Source organism: Hippocampus comes, unplaced genomic scaffold (assembly GCF_001891065.2).
Source record: "Hippocampus comes isolate QL1 unplaced genomic scaffold, H_comes_QL1_v1.1 scaffold174, whole genome shotgun sequence".
Lineage (NCBI taxonomy): Eukaryota > Metazoa > Chordata > Actinopteri > Syngnathiformes > Syngnathidae > Hippocampus > Hippocampus comes.
In genome coordinates, this window is record NW_017805983.1 from 4,400,173 (window position 1) to 4,413,944 (window position 13,772).

The following is a 13,772-nucleotide window of genomic DNA, read 5'->3' on the forward strand; positions in this document are numbered from 1 at the left end:
CACCACACACACACACACCCACACACACACACACCCTCACACACACACACACACACACACACACACACGCACGCACAAAAACTTGTGACAGGCAAAGCAAAGGTTTCTGTTTTTCCCCCCACTATATAAATAGTCCCCTATTTATCATTGTATTCTACTACATGTCTCATGGAGCATTAAATGGATGGTATATAAAGAGCATTGCTGAGCACTAAACCTGATTTGTTACTGTACAAGATTTTAAAGCGCGTGTACACTTATAGTCTTAAAAACGTAAACATTTGGTGTTGTATCTCCTCAGTGGCTCCAGACAGTGGCAATTCATGTTAACTGCTCAGTGCATTCAACCCCTCTGTAAAGTAGGGAATATTCAAAGCATGCATGCATACCCTAATGTCTGACGCATAGCACACCTAATTGTGAACACAGCGTAAGTCACGCATCATGGAAAAATGAGTGCAATGGGACCTAAAGGTAGAAGGTAGTATGGGATTAGTAGTCTTCACTGGCGCTTATTTGATTTTGTGTTCCGATCAAAAATGTTATGTAAAGCTTAATTTGAATAAATGAGGCCCTGTGCTTTAAAGGTTGCATATGTTGCTTTTCTAAAGCAACCTCCTGAATTTCCCCGAGGCGAGCCTCTTCCACCTGGTTACTGTATATAGCGGAGGGTTATGCTCAAGACAAGTCACAGTCAGTCAAAAATAAATCATCCAAATGAATGACAGCAAATACGCGGAACATTCATATACAGAAAAAAAAATGATGCTAAGCCAAGTTGGGCTTCTCAAACATGAATACACAGTGCAGCGGTGCCTTGTGATACAAGTTTTAATTTGTTCCGTAACCACGCTTGAAACCCAAAACGCGCACACCCGTCATCAGTTTTCCCCGCGAAATAAAGGGAAAGGCCCTTAATCCATTACAGCCTCCCCCCCAAAAATGGTCATGCATTTTTATAATAAGACTGATTAACACTGTCAAAACATTAAGTAGTCACATAATTAAACAGAATGTGAAGAATCAAACCATTTTTGCCACAATTTTGGCTTCACTTCAATGGACATGGTGCTTTTCCTTCTGGTGTATGCACATTGGCCAGCTGGGGGGAGTATAGTACAAGCATGGGGGAAAATAAAGGACACAGTTTCATACTTGCGCAGTAAGCTAAAGTAATATTAGTCATTCTTTGCAGAGGATAAATAGTACATGCCCGTGAGTATTGTTACTGTGTCTACAAGTGAGACTTCCCGGATTTGTGTCAAAATATCCATTGAATAAAGGGTAGCATGGTGGTTGACTGGTTATCACGTCCGCCTCACAGTGCAGAAGTCTGGGTTTCAAAACCGTCCCCGGCCTTCCTGCTTGCCGTTTGCATGTTCTCCCCGTGCCTGCGTGGGTTTCCTCCGTCCAGCTCGGGCCTTCCTGTGTGGGGTTTGCTTGTTCTCCCCGTGTTTGCGTGGTTTTTCTCTGGGTACTCCGGGTTCCTCCCACTTTCCAAAAACATGCATGGTAGGTTAATGGAACACTCTCAATTGCCCAGAAGTGTTACTGTGAGTGTCATGATTGTTAGTCTATGTGTGCCCTGCGATTGACTTGCAGCCAGTTCTTGGTGTACGCTGCCTCATACCCGAAGACAGCTGGGATAAGCTCCAGCACGCCCGCGACCTTCGTCAGAATAAGTGGTTCAGTTAATGGATGGATGGATAGAATGGATAAATAAAGGGTTCAAACCGGGGTGCACGTAAGCTGTGTGCCGGTGCGCACGAGCATTGGAAATTGGATATTGCGTTCCAGTTCAAGTCTGACAACACGCTTTTGCATACCACTCATGTGTGTACGAAGTTTCATGCAAGCTAAGCACCAGGGAAGACTACGTTTCCACCTGTGGGCCAAATCTCACAATCTCTCTCCACATTATTCCGCTCACTGTTCAAATTCTGGCAGGCCAATTCAAAGCTTTGAAAATCTGAATCATTCATCCATCCATCCGGGGTCGCGGGGCGTGCTGGTGCCTATCCCAGCCGTCTTTGGGCAGTAGACGGGGGACACCCTGAACCGGTTTCCAGCCAATCGCAGGGCACACAGAGACGGACAACCATCTGCACATACATTCACACCTAGGGACAATTTTAAGTGTTCAATTCGTCTTTCATGCATGTTTTTGGAATGTGGGAGGAACCCGGAGTACCTGGAGAAAACCCACATAGGCACGGGGATAACAAGCAAACCCCACACAGGAAGGCCCGAGCTGGAATCCAACCTGGCACCTCTGCACTGTGTGGTTGACGCGCTAACCAGTCGAGCACCAAAATCTGAATTAGTAAAGAGAAAAAAAAGTTAATTTAAAAAAAAACAAACTGAATCATTTTAGCATTAGTCAGTGATGTTTAGCTAAAATCTGTCATTTCTTTAATGTAAGATGAACCACGCCAGTTTTCTGTTGCTCATACAGAGTGGATGGTTTTCTTTGCAGGATTCCCTTACAGTACATATGCAACATGTGCTGCAACAGCTTTGGTGGAGTGTGCTTTGCTGACAGGTGGAACAAAGATTTTCTTGTTAAACTTGATGAAAGCTCCACGTGTCCCTGAGTGCGAGAACTCCTCCCCACCCAACGTCTTTGTTCTCAAACGTTCCTTTATTCGTTCGGTGGCCCCCCTCTGTTGTTTGTTGCCTCTCCCCATCCCTTGATATTTCCGACTCTCTCCTCTGCCTCCTTCCCGCCCTCGTCTTCATCATTCTCCGGGTCACACAGAGATGTCGACCTTTGCTCAGACATGTTGGATTTTCAGCAGCAAATGGGAGTGATTAGTAGAGCCTTGCCAAAAGATTTAACACTTGTCTTGTGCGGATTGTTCAACGTCAAGGTCATAAGAAGAAAACACATGTCTGGAAAACATGTTAAGGCATTGTGCTCATCCAAGCTACGAGGCCTCCCACATATGCCGGACAAGTGCTGGGAGAGTCATCAGGAAGAGAAATGGGCTTGGCTCTCGCTAGTGAAGATAGAACATCGAAGGCCTCGTCATTAACACGGTCGTGGTGCTTTAAATGTGGTTTTCCATTTGTGCCAGAGTAAGCTCTCATGGCTCGATTCTCACCGTTGTGCCAAAACAGAAGTCAAGTTTATTATGGGGATATAAAATGAGTTGCCTGGAACAACATCTTAAGTCAACATGTCAGGGATCACTTTCTTTAATGTGTCACTGCTCTCAGAGTGCGATAAATTCAAACGGAGACATTTGTGGTGTATGTAAGAAAGATTGCTATTCCACTTGTTTGCAAAAGATAATCAATTCCCACAGTCAGGAAAATCCATATTACATTATGGTACGGTCATTCATTCATCCATCAATCTAAAAAAAAACTGTGTTTTGAGGCTCGGTTCCCTTGGCCTAGCCTAGGGGAAGATATAAAACCTGTCCAGAGCATTAAAATAGTTACAGCAGTTGGAAGTAAATATGAGTTGTGTATAGACAGCTGTCAAATAATACACTACTGCAATTTTATTCAGATGTGCTGTACCACCTGAGAAAATACTTAGCTCTCTTTGTGACCAATATTAAAATACAGTAACCTAGCAGCCCTTTGTGTTCGTCAAAACAACAACAACAAAAAGAAAAAAAACAATGTCAAAATTTGAAAATTACCACTGCATTTCAATGCCTTCAGTGGCTATTTCACCAAATCCACCTCTTAATAACACCATCATGTCGCTAAAGAATGTACTCTTTGCCTATATTGTAACTGTGTGGCATTAAAGAGGAGACATTTTGCAGATTCAAAGATTCATATCATTATTATGAAAGCATGAAACGCATTTACTGAGACTTTTATCCTTGGGTCAGCGCCATGGGGTGGCCAAGGCCATCTCAGGGGTTTAGTAAAAATAAAAATGAAAAAATTATATTTAAAATTAAAACAAAATTGGAAACACACTATCAATTATCTTCATCCAATTTTACATTGGATGAAAAAAACCTAAAACATTGGCAACACCAGCTACAAATATACAGTCAAATGTTTTGACTGTATATAACATTTTTCCATCGATAGAATATAAATAATAATAATAATAAAATATATGAATCTGTGATTTATGTTGTTTCTTTTTTGGACCGGGTTGCACATGGGTTGCACATGGGAAAACCCTGGCAGATGCCACAAAGAGCAGGCATTCTTCACTGTTGCATCGAGTGCCATTTACGAACATTTCACAAATCTCACATCAACACCTTTTCTTAACAGCGGACAACTTGGAAAAAAAAAATGTTCCAGTCACTCTGTGTTGATGAACAGTTCACTTTTGCTGCTTCGTATTTTCTCTAAATTGTACTTACTGCGTTCAAATCAGTCTCTCCATTCTAAACCAGATCGATAGATTAATGGGTGAAGCAGTAGCCATTAATATTTTTCGATCTAAAGTAAGTAAGTAACGGAATTGAGATACACGAACCACACAAGTGGCGGCCCGGTAGTCCAGTGGTTAGCACGTCGACTTCACAGTGCAGAGGTACCGGGTTCAATTCCAGCTCCAGCCTCCCCGTGTGGAGTTTGCATGTTCTCCTCCTGCATAGGTTTTCGCCGGGTACTCCGGTTTCCTCCCACGTTCCAAAAACATGCATGGCAGGCTGATTGAGCACTCTAAATTGTCCCTAGGTGTGAGTGTGGGCGTGGATGGTTGTTCGTCTCTGTGTGCCCTGCGATTGGCTGCCAACCGATTCAGGGTGTCACCCGCCAATACCCGAAGACAGCTGGGATACGCTCCAGCACACCCCACGACCCTAGTGAGGATAAAGCGGTTCGGAAAATGAATGACTGAATGAATGAAACCACACAAGTATATGCAACATCTCGGTGAATAAATGGATTTGACTTGATCGAGAGAATATGATACCTTGCTGAGCTATTGTTAAAGAGTCTGTAAATTTGGCTGACTGACAGCAAAGTTGATTGAAAGGTCATTTTCTGAGGGAAACACCAGTATGTTGTAGTCTCAAGACACGTTTCATCTATCCATCCATCCAGCCAGCCAGTCAGCCATTTTCTCTAGGGCACTTTCACACCAAAGGACTATTTACAATTTTCAATTCATCAGTGTTGATTTTGGACTGTAGGCGGAAGCCGGAGTACCCGGAGAAAAGAACCACAAGCTGGGATTTGAAAGCCCAACCTTAGAACTGTGAGGTAGATAGGCTAATCACTATTCTCCATGCCGCCGGCATATTTCATTTAGTGAGATTCGAAAAATAATACCATAGTACAATAGTAATACACACAATTGATCCCTGTGCTCATTTTTTTTTATTAAAGCACCAGTTGGCAGGAACACCAAAGTTTGCTATGATAAGTGATTTTATAAAAATGTTAACAACAGCTTTGTTGTATCAGGAGGCGGACGAATTTTGATTTGTAAATTTAACACTATAATCTCTTATTTTATTATATCTGATGGACTTGTGTGTCTGATTTATTCTTGTAAAATGCCAGTCAGAAGATTCTGTGGGTAGGAATAGATCCAAGAATATGAAAGTTAAATTGTTTTGTACAATAAGAATACGTGTGTGTGTGTGTGTGTGTGTATGTGTGTGTGTGTGTGTGTGTGTGTGTGTGTGTGTGTGTGTGTGTGTGTGTGTGTGTGTGTGTGTTTATGAGCAGCAGACCTACCATGGATGTATTTTATTAGACAACGTATAATCATGAGTACATTGCAAACAGGAGAAAACATGAAAACCACAAATACCATGGCACTCGTGACATTGTTGCCTTCTGTCAAACCCAAAATGATTTAAAAAATCCATTTATATTTTCAACATATATATCTGGAGGGACTAATGAAAACTGGTTTTGAATTCTGCCATGTCATGGTTGATCTGTTTCGGACCAGCAGGTGGCTCTGTAGGGCTCTTCCTACAGCGGCACACCTGTTGGTCATCATGTCATTAGTAGGTTCTCTATTAAAAGGACTCCCGGCCCAACCACTCAGGGTTGTTTGTGTTGCTATCACTTCTTCTGTCGGTTAGTGTTTGTGCGTTCACACTGCTCCTCTCTCCTGCCTGCTTTTTGGGGTCCTCCACCACAGCGTTCGTGACAGGCCATAATGGAGTAACAATCGCCTTTTGCGATCTTAGAAGTGAAGCTCGAGTCTCGCCCACTAGCTGGAGGAAAAGCCATTCAAGATAGCTAGGTGTAAAAACAGTATGAAACACAGTAAAAGCAAAATGTATTCAATCAGATGCTTTTTCATATAATGTAATCAAAACAAAGTTTTTATTTCTTAAATTCACATTTTGTATTGCAAAAAATTGTATTTCCTTGTCTAGAAACATTTTTAGCGGGGCAATTTCAAACACAAATATACATTTTAAGTTACACTTAAAAGTGTTGAATGATCCTTGAGCAAAGATAACTTGATTTAGAAAAACTATCTATTGTAATGTACTTTTGAGAGCATTGTGCAGTTTTCAAAAGTCAAACTCAAGACTACATTGTGAAAATTTTTGAATAACACTAGTGATATTATAGATATTCAATATGCAGTATTAACTAATTCTGCATTTACACAACAGATGCTACATGACATCAGTTAGTGTGATTGAAAGTGTATGACGACATTGTATTCATGTCATATTAGTTTCAAAGTTCAAAGGGATGACTTGTCAAAACAGTGCAGATTTTCTTTCTACGAAGGGGAGATTAAAATGCCGTTCATCAATTCAGTTCACACTAATGAGTTGAATTCATTCTGTTTTCAATGTACAGAATATCATTAGCATTTAGCCCATTATTTGTTAGCTTTGGAATACTGGTGCAATACACTTGACCAAAAGACACATTTACTATCACAGATTTGACAGCAGTTATGTTGACCTGGCAGTCATCCCTCTCAATAATAATTTCCAGTGGAGGACAGAAGGAGGAAGTGCTCTGGCCTCATTTGATGAAAGACATACAGTGAAAACGCTTAGCTTCCTCTCCATTAGGTCGCTCTATCACCACAGCTGTCGACCTCGCTTTCACACCTTCTGATTATCCGGGCCTGCTGTCGTCACCTGCCGACGTGAGCTGTGTTTGTCAGAGGAAGCCGTTGACACGCTTCTTTTAGCCAGTGCTTTTGTAAGTCATGATGACCATAGCATCATACGCAAAGAGATGCACAAGCATCGCTCAGGCAGACAATGGGTTTCATTCCGCCCTTGAGCAGATGATTTGCGGGCGCAGTATTGTTGAACCAACAGATGAACTGAAATTGTGTCATCAGGTAACTCTACGTGTCAAATTGAGGCCGTCTTCCCCTGCTTTGGGGCGAAGTAATTTGCTTCCTCTCGTGTTCTCTAATGATTGTTTTTTCCAGGTCATAAGCGAGCAGCAGCATGACTTAGATCTGGTACCCAACCGCCGGTCCGCGGACCGGTACCGGTCAGCCGATCATATGGTACCGGGCCGCACAGAAAGAATAAATAACTTACATTAATTCCATTTTATTTATTTCGGAACACGAAATATGTTTTATTTTGAAAAAATTAGCTGATATTCTGTTACATCCGTCTGCGCAAAATGAGTAAAAAAAACTGCTGGAGATCGCAAATGACGGCGGCCTTAAAAGTACATTCGAGACAACAACTCTGCCGGTGTTCTGGATTAAAGTTATAGCAGAATACCCTGAGATCGCCACAACAGCACTGTTGCTATTTCCGACATCCTACCTGTGTGAAGGGGGCTTTCTGCAGTGACGGCGACCAAAACAAAATTACGAAGTAGACTAGACATAAACCACACACTTCAGGTGTCATTGTCTCTTATTACCCCGAGATGGGACCGCCTAGTTGCAGAAAATCAAGCTCAGCGCTCTCACTGATTCAGCATTGTGGTGAGTCGTAATTTTCATGCACTTTGAATTTGCGTTGTATCTTATTTTGAAGTCACGTTTAAACATTACCATAGCGACCAGAGTGTTGCGGCCAGATTGGACGTTCCTCGTGTCAAGATTCGGGTTTATTATTATCTTTCGAAAACACCACAATTTTCATGCAGCTCATACCATATTATTTTGTGATATTTATCCGCCACACCTTAAAGGCCGGTCCCTGAAAATATTGTCTGTCATTAAACTGGACCGTGGGGCAAAAAAGGTTGGGGACCCCTGACTTAGATCATCTTCCGTTATACGATCATCTTGATGCACGAACCTGTCCATTGTTACTCGAATTTGAAAGTGATACGTGACTCACAGGGAATGGTCTTGATTTACAGTGAGGGAGTGGGGACACATAGTCATAAACATTCCCTATGGGTCCAATTTAAGGACCTTACAAGGTATGACTCATAAAAGCCATATTGGTTAAGTGTTTTGTTTATGCTGGACTGTATTATCCGGTAATGTAATGTGAAGCATCGTGTGCTTGAGATGTTTTCGCATATGAACCTGGGGACCCTTTGTCATAACTGGAATTGCACGTGAGCGAAAAAAAACCTTTTTGTGTTTTTCTTGAGACCGCTGCCCATGGAGATGCTCACACAACACTCGATCTCAGCATTATCAGTTCCATATGAATATATGGCCATATCCAATGTTGGAAAAAAACTCCCTTGAGCAGGTTGTGGGCTTTTTTTTTTTTTGTGTGTGTGTTTGTTTGGGAGGTTTTTTTTCTGTTGCAGATTCATTGACTAGTCTCAAATTGTGGATGAAAATTTTACCTTTTACAGTGCAATAAGAAAACTCTTTCTGGAGTGAAATTGGGTTTCCGCGAACAGTAAGCAATCGGGAGCACAGTCAAACTCCAGTTAAAGAAATATTCTAAAACCTCAGGAAGGAGCATATCCCGAATTTGTGTTTGGATGTGTGCTAACAGATACAGTTTATTTGTTTTGCTCAACTCAACTTTGTTTTCCCTATATTGCTCGTTTACAACCTGTGCAGTTGGACTGTAAAGCACTTTACAGAACACATGAGATAGATTATTAACAATAATACAAACATAGCAAATTATGTCACATTAACAAGTCATGTGTGGCAGGGTCACAGAGACAGTCCAAGGATGGAGTGAGGAACTAATCCAGTAAATCAGATGTGCTCTGCAAACCGCAGTGACCCTTCTGCTCTCACAGCAGCATTTGTGCTGGCTCCACACAAGCCACATATTTTTAACATTAGGAGTCTCCTGGCTCACGCTGGATTTTTTACAGAGGGAGCAACGCGTCAGCCTGGATCAATCAAACCAATGCCTGCTTGGACCTGCTCCATCTGTGTGTGTGTGTGTCTGTTTGTGTGTGTGTGTGTGTTTGTGTGTGTGTGTGTGTGTGTGTGTGTGTGTGTGTGTGTGTGTGTGTGTGTGTGTGTGTGTGTGTGTGTGTAGTTTGTGTGTGTGTGTGTGTGTGTGTGTGTGTGTGTGTGTGTGTGTGTGTGTGTGTGTGTGTGTGTATGTGCAGGCTTGTTGGAGCCAAAACAGTGGTTCTTCAAACAATACCTGCCTTAATAAGATTATTTAATGTTTGAAAATTGCCGGGAGGGGAGATTCAGGGCTGAAATCGGGCCGATTATCCTACCATGTGAACCAGGCTTTACTAATGTAATTCTAAAGTATGACTATAGTCACTCAATAGTAAAAATTTTCATCTGAATTTGTCCCAAAATTGGGACACTGCACCGCACTGGCTGCTCACACTCACACTGCATGTCTGCTTAGCGATATGCTGACAAAAGATGTGTCTTAAACTATGCTAAGCTAAGTTTAGCGCTCTTGCATTTTATCACAAATCAGTTGTCATTTCCAACTTTTACATCTGAACATCTTACCATGGAGTACCTACCAACCAGCAATAATACAGTAACTACGTTGTAACTCCCAATGGTAGCTCAAAAGTATGTTACCATGCAGCTGAGTGATGAGAGGGGTCGGGGACCGTTGTTCAAATCCCACACACAAATGATAACATCCTTTGACAGGGGCGGCCAACTGAAACACTCTGAATGGCCCATTGATATAATATAATATAACTGAAAACAGTTTTTATCCTCTGCGAAGAACCACTAGTATAGTATATGATATTAGTGCTACCCTGATGACCTGAGAAAGGTCCAGACGTCTTAATGCACAGCAATTCTTATACTGCCTCCTGGCGGCCAAGACGTGCACACCAGAAAGAAAAGTACAATTTTATAAACTGTACAATATTACGGAGTGTTATTTTTCCTCTTTGAAATTCACATTGCAACATTTGTTGTTGTTTTTTTGGAGGGGCGGGTGGAGGGTTGAGCAGCTTCGGGACATTTCTATTTATGGTTGTTTTTGTGTGTGACAGAATGAATGTATGAATGTGGCCTATATGTGTTCATCTGCTCGTTCTCATACTGTAATTTGAGTGATGTAATGTGATGAATGCGAGTGTATTTGTGACTTTTACTGAGGCGACAGCGGAGAGATATTAAGGATTCTAATCTGTGGCGAATCTAAACCATGAGAGGTAAACATTGTGAGTGTATGGATGCAGAAAGGGACATTGTAAGATCAGGCTCTGTGGGGCAAGGGGAATGAAAAGTCATGTTCTAATACTGAGAAAAGAGTTCAACCTTATTTACGCATTGATGTCACTGTCCAACTATAAAAACATTTTTTTATGCCGATGGCATACCCAGCTATTACAAGTCAGTACTGTACTTCGCCTGCAATTTTTTTTTTTGTCCACACATATGTTGCAAGTCTGTGCATTTCTTTATAAATGTATTTTCTTGAGTAGAAAAAATGTCTAATTTTCACTCATCTGCCATGTTCTGTTTGCTGGGTGATTTCAGACACATCATTGTGTCCAGACATTTTGTTCAATTTCAAATGTTTTAATGTATAGATTTCAAGAATGAATCCTAAATGTGTGTCCTGCATTTCTTCTATACAGTGCGTGCGTGTTGCCGAGCTGTGGTTCAGGGGGGTCCAGATGGCAGGCATAAGGGGCCCGGCCTGCACTGGAGTCTGGCTCTAGAGTCCACCGAGGGCTCCCACTTTAACTGGACACATTCCACAGGTGCGTCTTTTGGAGGGAAAATGAATGTTGCTTGCTGTGATGGACTGACAAGAAAATCGTGATGCATTTCTTTGTCTGAGCCAAGTTATATGCTACATACTATATTAGACAACACGGAAGATCGAATTCACTAAAGGATTGTGTGGCACTAAGCGATAAAAACAGAGCGTACAGAGTGCATCTATTCACAAAGCATGTACAGATGCGTCACAAACTGAGATACCAGTTGTGCCAGTGGTATTTGCGCATATTTAAATGAGGTAATATGCACATATTTGGCTGAAAAATTGCACAGCTCGATGTCAATGAGCCTCATTGATAAACTTCTCATTCACCAAGACCAGCACAAAAAACATCTTTAGAATGCTGGTGGAAACTTTGCGCTCCTCGGTGAATATCACAAAATATCAAAACACTCGCCACCATGGATTTAATTTTATGGGCATTTGCCGCTAACTATTCCTCTCGATAGAAGCTCACTCCATCTTAATATTAAAAAGGCTTTTATATATATATATATATATATATATATACATATATATATATAGATCCCTTTCTTCATGTTCCCAGAAACTCAAATATACACATTTGTGTTCTCTGATTGGATACTTGTGGATTTATCCTTCAAGTTTCCATGGTGATGGTCTTGTGGTTGTACTGTAGGCAATGTCCTGCCGAAGACCCCATGGTAATTTATTCACTTTATATAACAAGTCATTTTCTGGCCTTTTAGAGCATTTAATTAAATTCTGTTCATTCTTAGCACAATTTAATCATGTATAATTGGCAAATGGCTTCCATTTAATTTGCAGAATGCATTTCAATGAGTTGTGATTTTATTCATAAAGGGAACAACTGGTTCTTTCCTTAAGAAAACAAAATGTTGGATTTGTACAGCGTCACATCACAGAATGAAAAAATGACAGTTATTCCTCTTCATAGTGGTGAGCCAAATCAAAGCCACTCGCATAGAATGAGGAGGACTCATCCTCTATTTTGTCAGTGTTTTGTACAAGCAGGAATCCAGATTAGATGTTTTCTCGACTGTGTTCCCAGTAACGTTCGTGTGTGCAAATCAGAACATGAAGATGAAGCATAATAGAAAAGAATGTTCATGTAGGGGAGGGGACCCATGAACAAAAGCAAAGCTTCACATTGCAGGGAAAACATGTTGGAGGTGGGGTCATGGCTGTTACACTGCTGATTACTGATGCTGGCACTGAAGGTAGAAGTGATACTAAACTGTACATTATTTTAGGCCAGAGGTCTAAAAACCTATGGCTCGCGGGCCATATGTGGCTCTTTTGATGATTGTATCTGGCTCGCAGATAAAACAATATATTCATGCTTGTTTAATCCATCCATCGATTCTATTTTATTTTTTATTTTACTGCTCATTTCCTGTTCAGGGCTGCAGTTGGCTCCAGGAGCAAATTTGATTGTATAATACTGGCCTACGTTGGCCGTTGCTGCGGAAACAGGTAAACGTCCCCTTTTGAATCAACCCGCTCGGTCATTAGCTCAAAGCTAATCCTAAACGAATAAAATGGCAAAAATAAAAAAAAGATGACGAGTATGGTAGACTTCAGGACGAATGGACCGAAGGATTCGCCTTTGTGGAGAGAACAGGTTCTGCGGTGTGTCTGATTTGCAATGACAAAATACCATCGATGAAACGGTCGAATGTAAAATGGCACTTTGACACGCGCCATGCCATGTTCACATCAAAATACCCTACGAGAGACAGCGGAAAGGAAGCGCTCAAGCTACTGAGCAGGGTGCAAGCTAGCCAGCAGCAACTCTGCGTATGGACCCGGCAAGCTGACTATAACTCCGCTAGTTTTGCTGGATTTTTAGCAATCGTGAGGAACGGAAAACCATTCACATTAATTGTGAGTATTATCGCAAAATTATTTAAAAGAATACATTCAGAGGCTTATTATACTGACATTTTGTTGAATTTACTTAAAAAAATAGACAAGGTGTCCATAAAGTCTCTTTACCATTTCAAAAATGTATTAAAAATGCAATTGATTTGATATTTTATTCAGATTTGTTCTATTGTATTCAGTGTTTATTAAAGTTTTTTATCACACTGCATTTGTGTGTTTCAGGGATCCTGTTTGTGAAAGAGGTGATTTTGAATGAACCCCTACAAAATTTCTGCAAATGTTTACCTTGACCTTTTTCCTGAATATGTGGCACCACAACTGAATGACCTTCAACCAACCATAATTTTTCAGCAAGATGGTGCACCACCACATTGGGGGCTGCATGTTCGTGGGTTCCTCAATCAAACATTTCCAGACCGGTGGATTGGAAGTTGATGGGCCAATTCCTTGGCCGTGACGTTCACCAGATATCACTCCCCTGGACTTCTTTCTATGGGGCTATGTTAAAGATATCGTGTGTCAAACAAAGATAAGGCACATTACTGACCTAAAGCAAAGGATTACTGATGCCATTGCCACAATTGATGAGGCTGTGCTACAGCGAACATGGCAAGAAATTGAGTACCATCTTGATGTGCTTCGTGCAACTAATGGTGCCCATGTAGAAATGTATTAAAAGAGGTAAAAAAAAACCTTTAATAAACACTGAATACAATAGAACAAATCTGAATAAAATATCTAATCAATTGCATTTTTCATAAATTTTTGAAATGGTAAAGAGACTTTATGGACACCCTGTACACACACACACACACACACACACACACACACACACACACACACACACACACACACACA

General features: G+C 41.2%; 1 protein-coding gene across 1 annotated transcript in view; it reads left to right on the top strand.

Moving 5' to 3' along the window:
- The window catches only part of ngfa (nerve growth factor a (beta polypeptide)), a 32,579-nt gene that overhangs the window by 9,154 nt on the left and 9,653 nt on the right, over nucleotides 1-13,772 (top strand). Inside the window, exon 2 of the mRNA XM_019890628.1 lies at nucleotides 10,897-11,022. The gene's annotated coding sequence lies outside the window, so the exon portion shown is untranslated. The remainder of the gene's footprint in view (nucleotides 1-10,896; nucleotides 11,023-13,772) is intronic.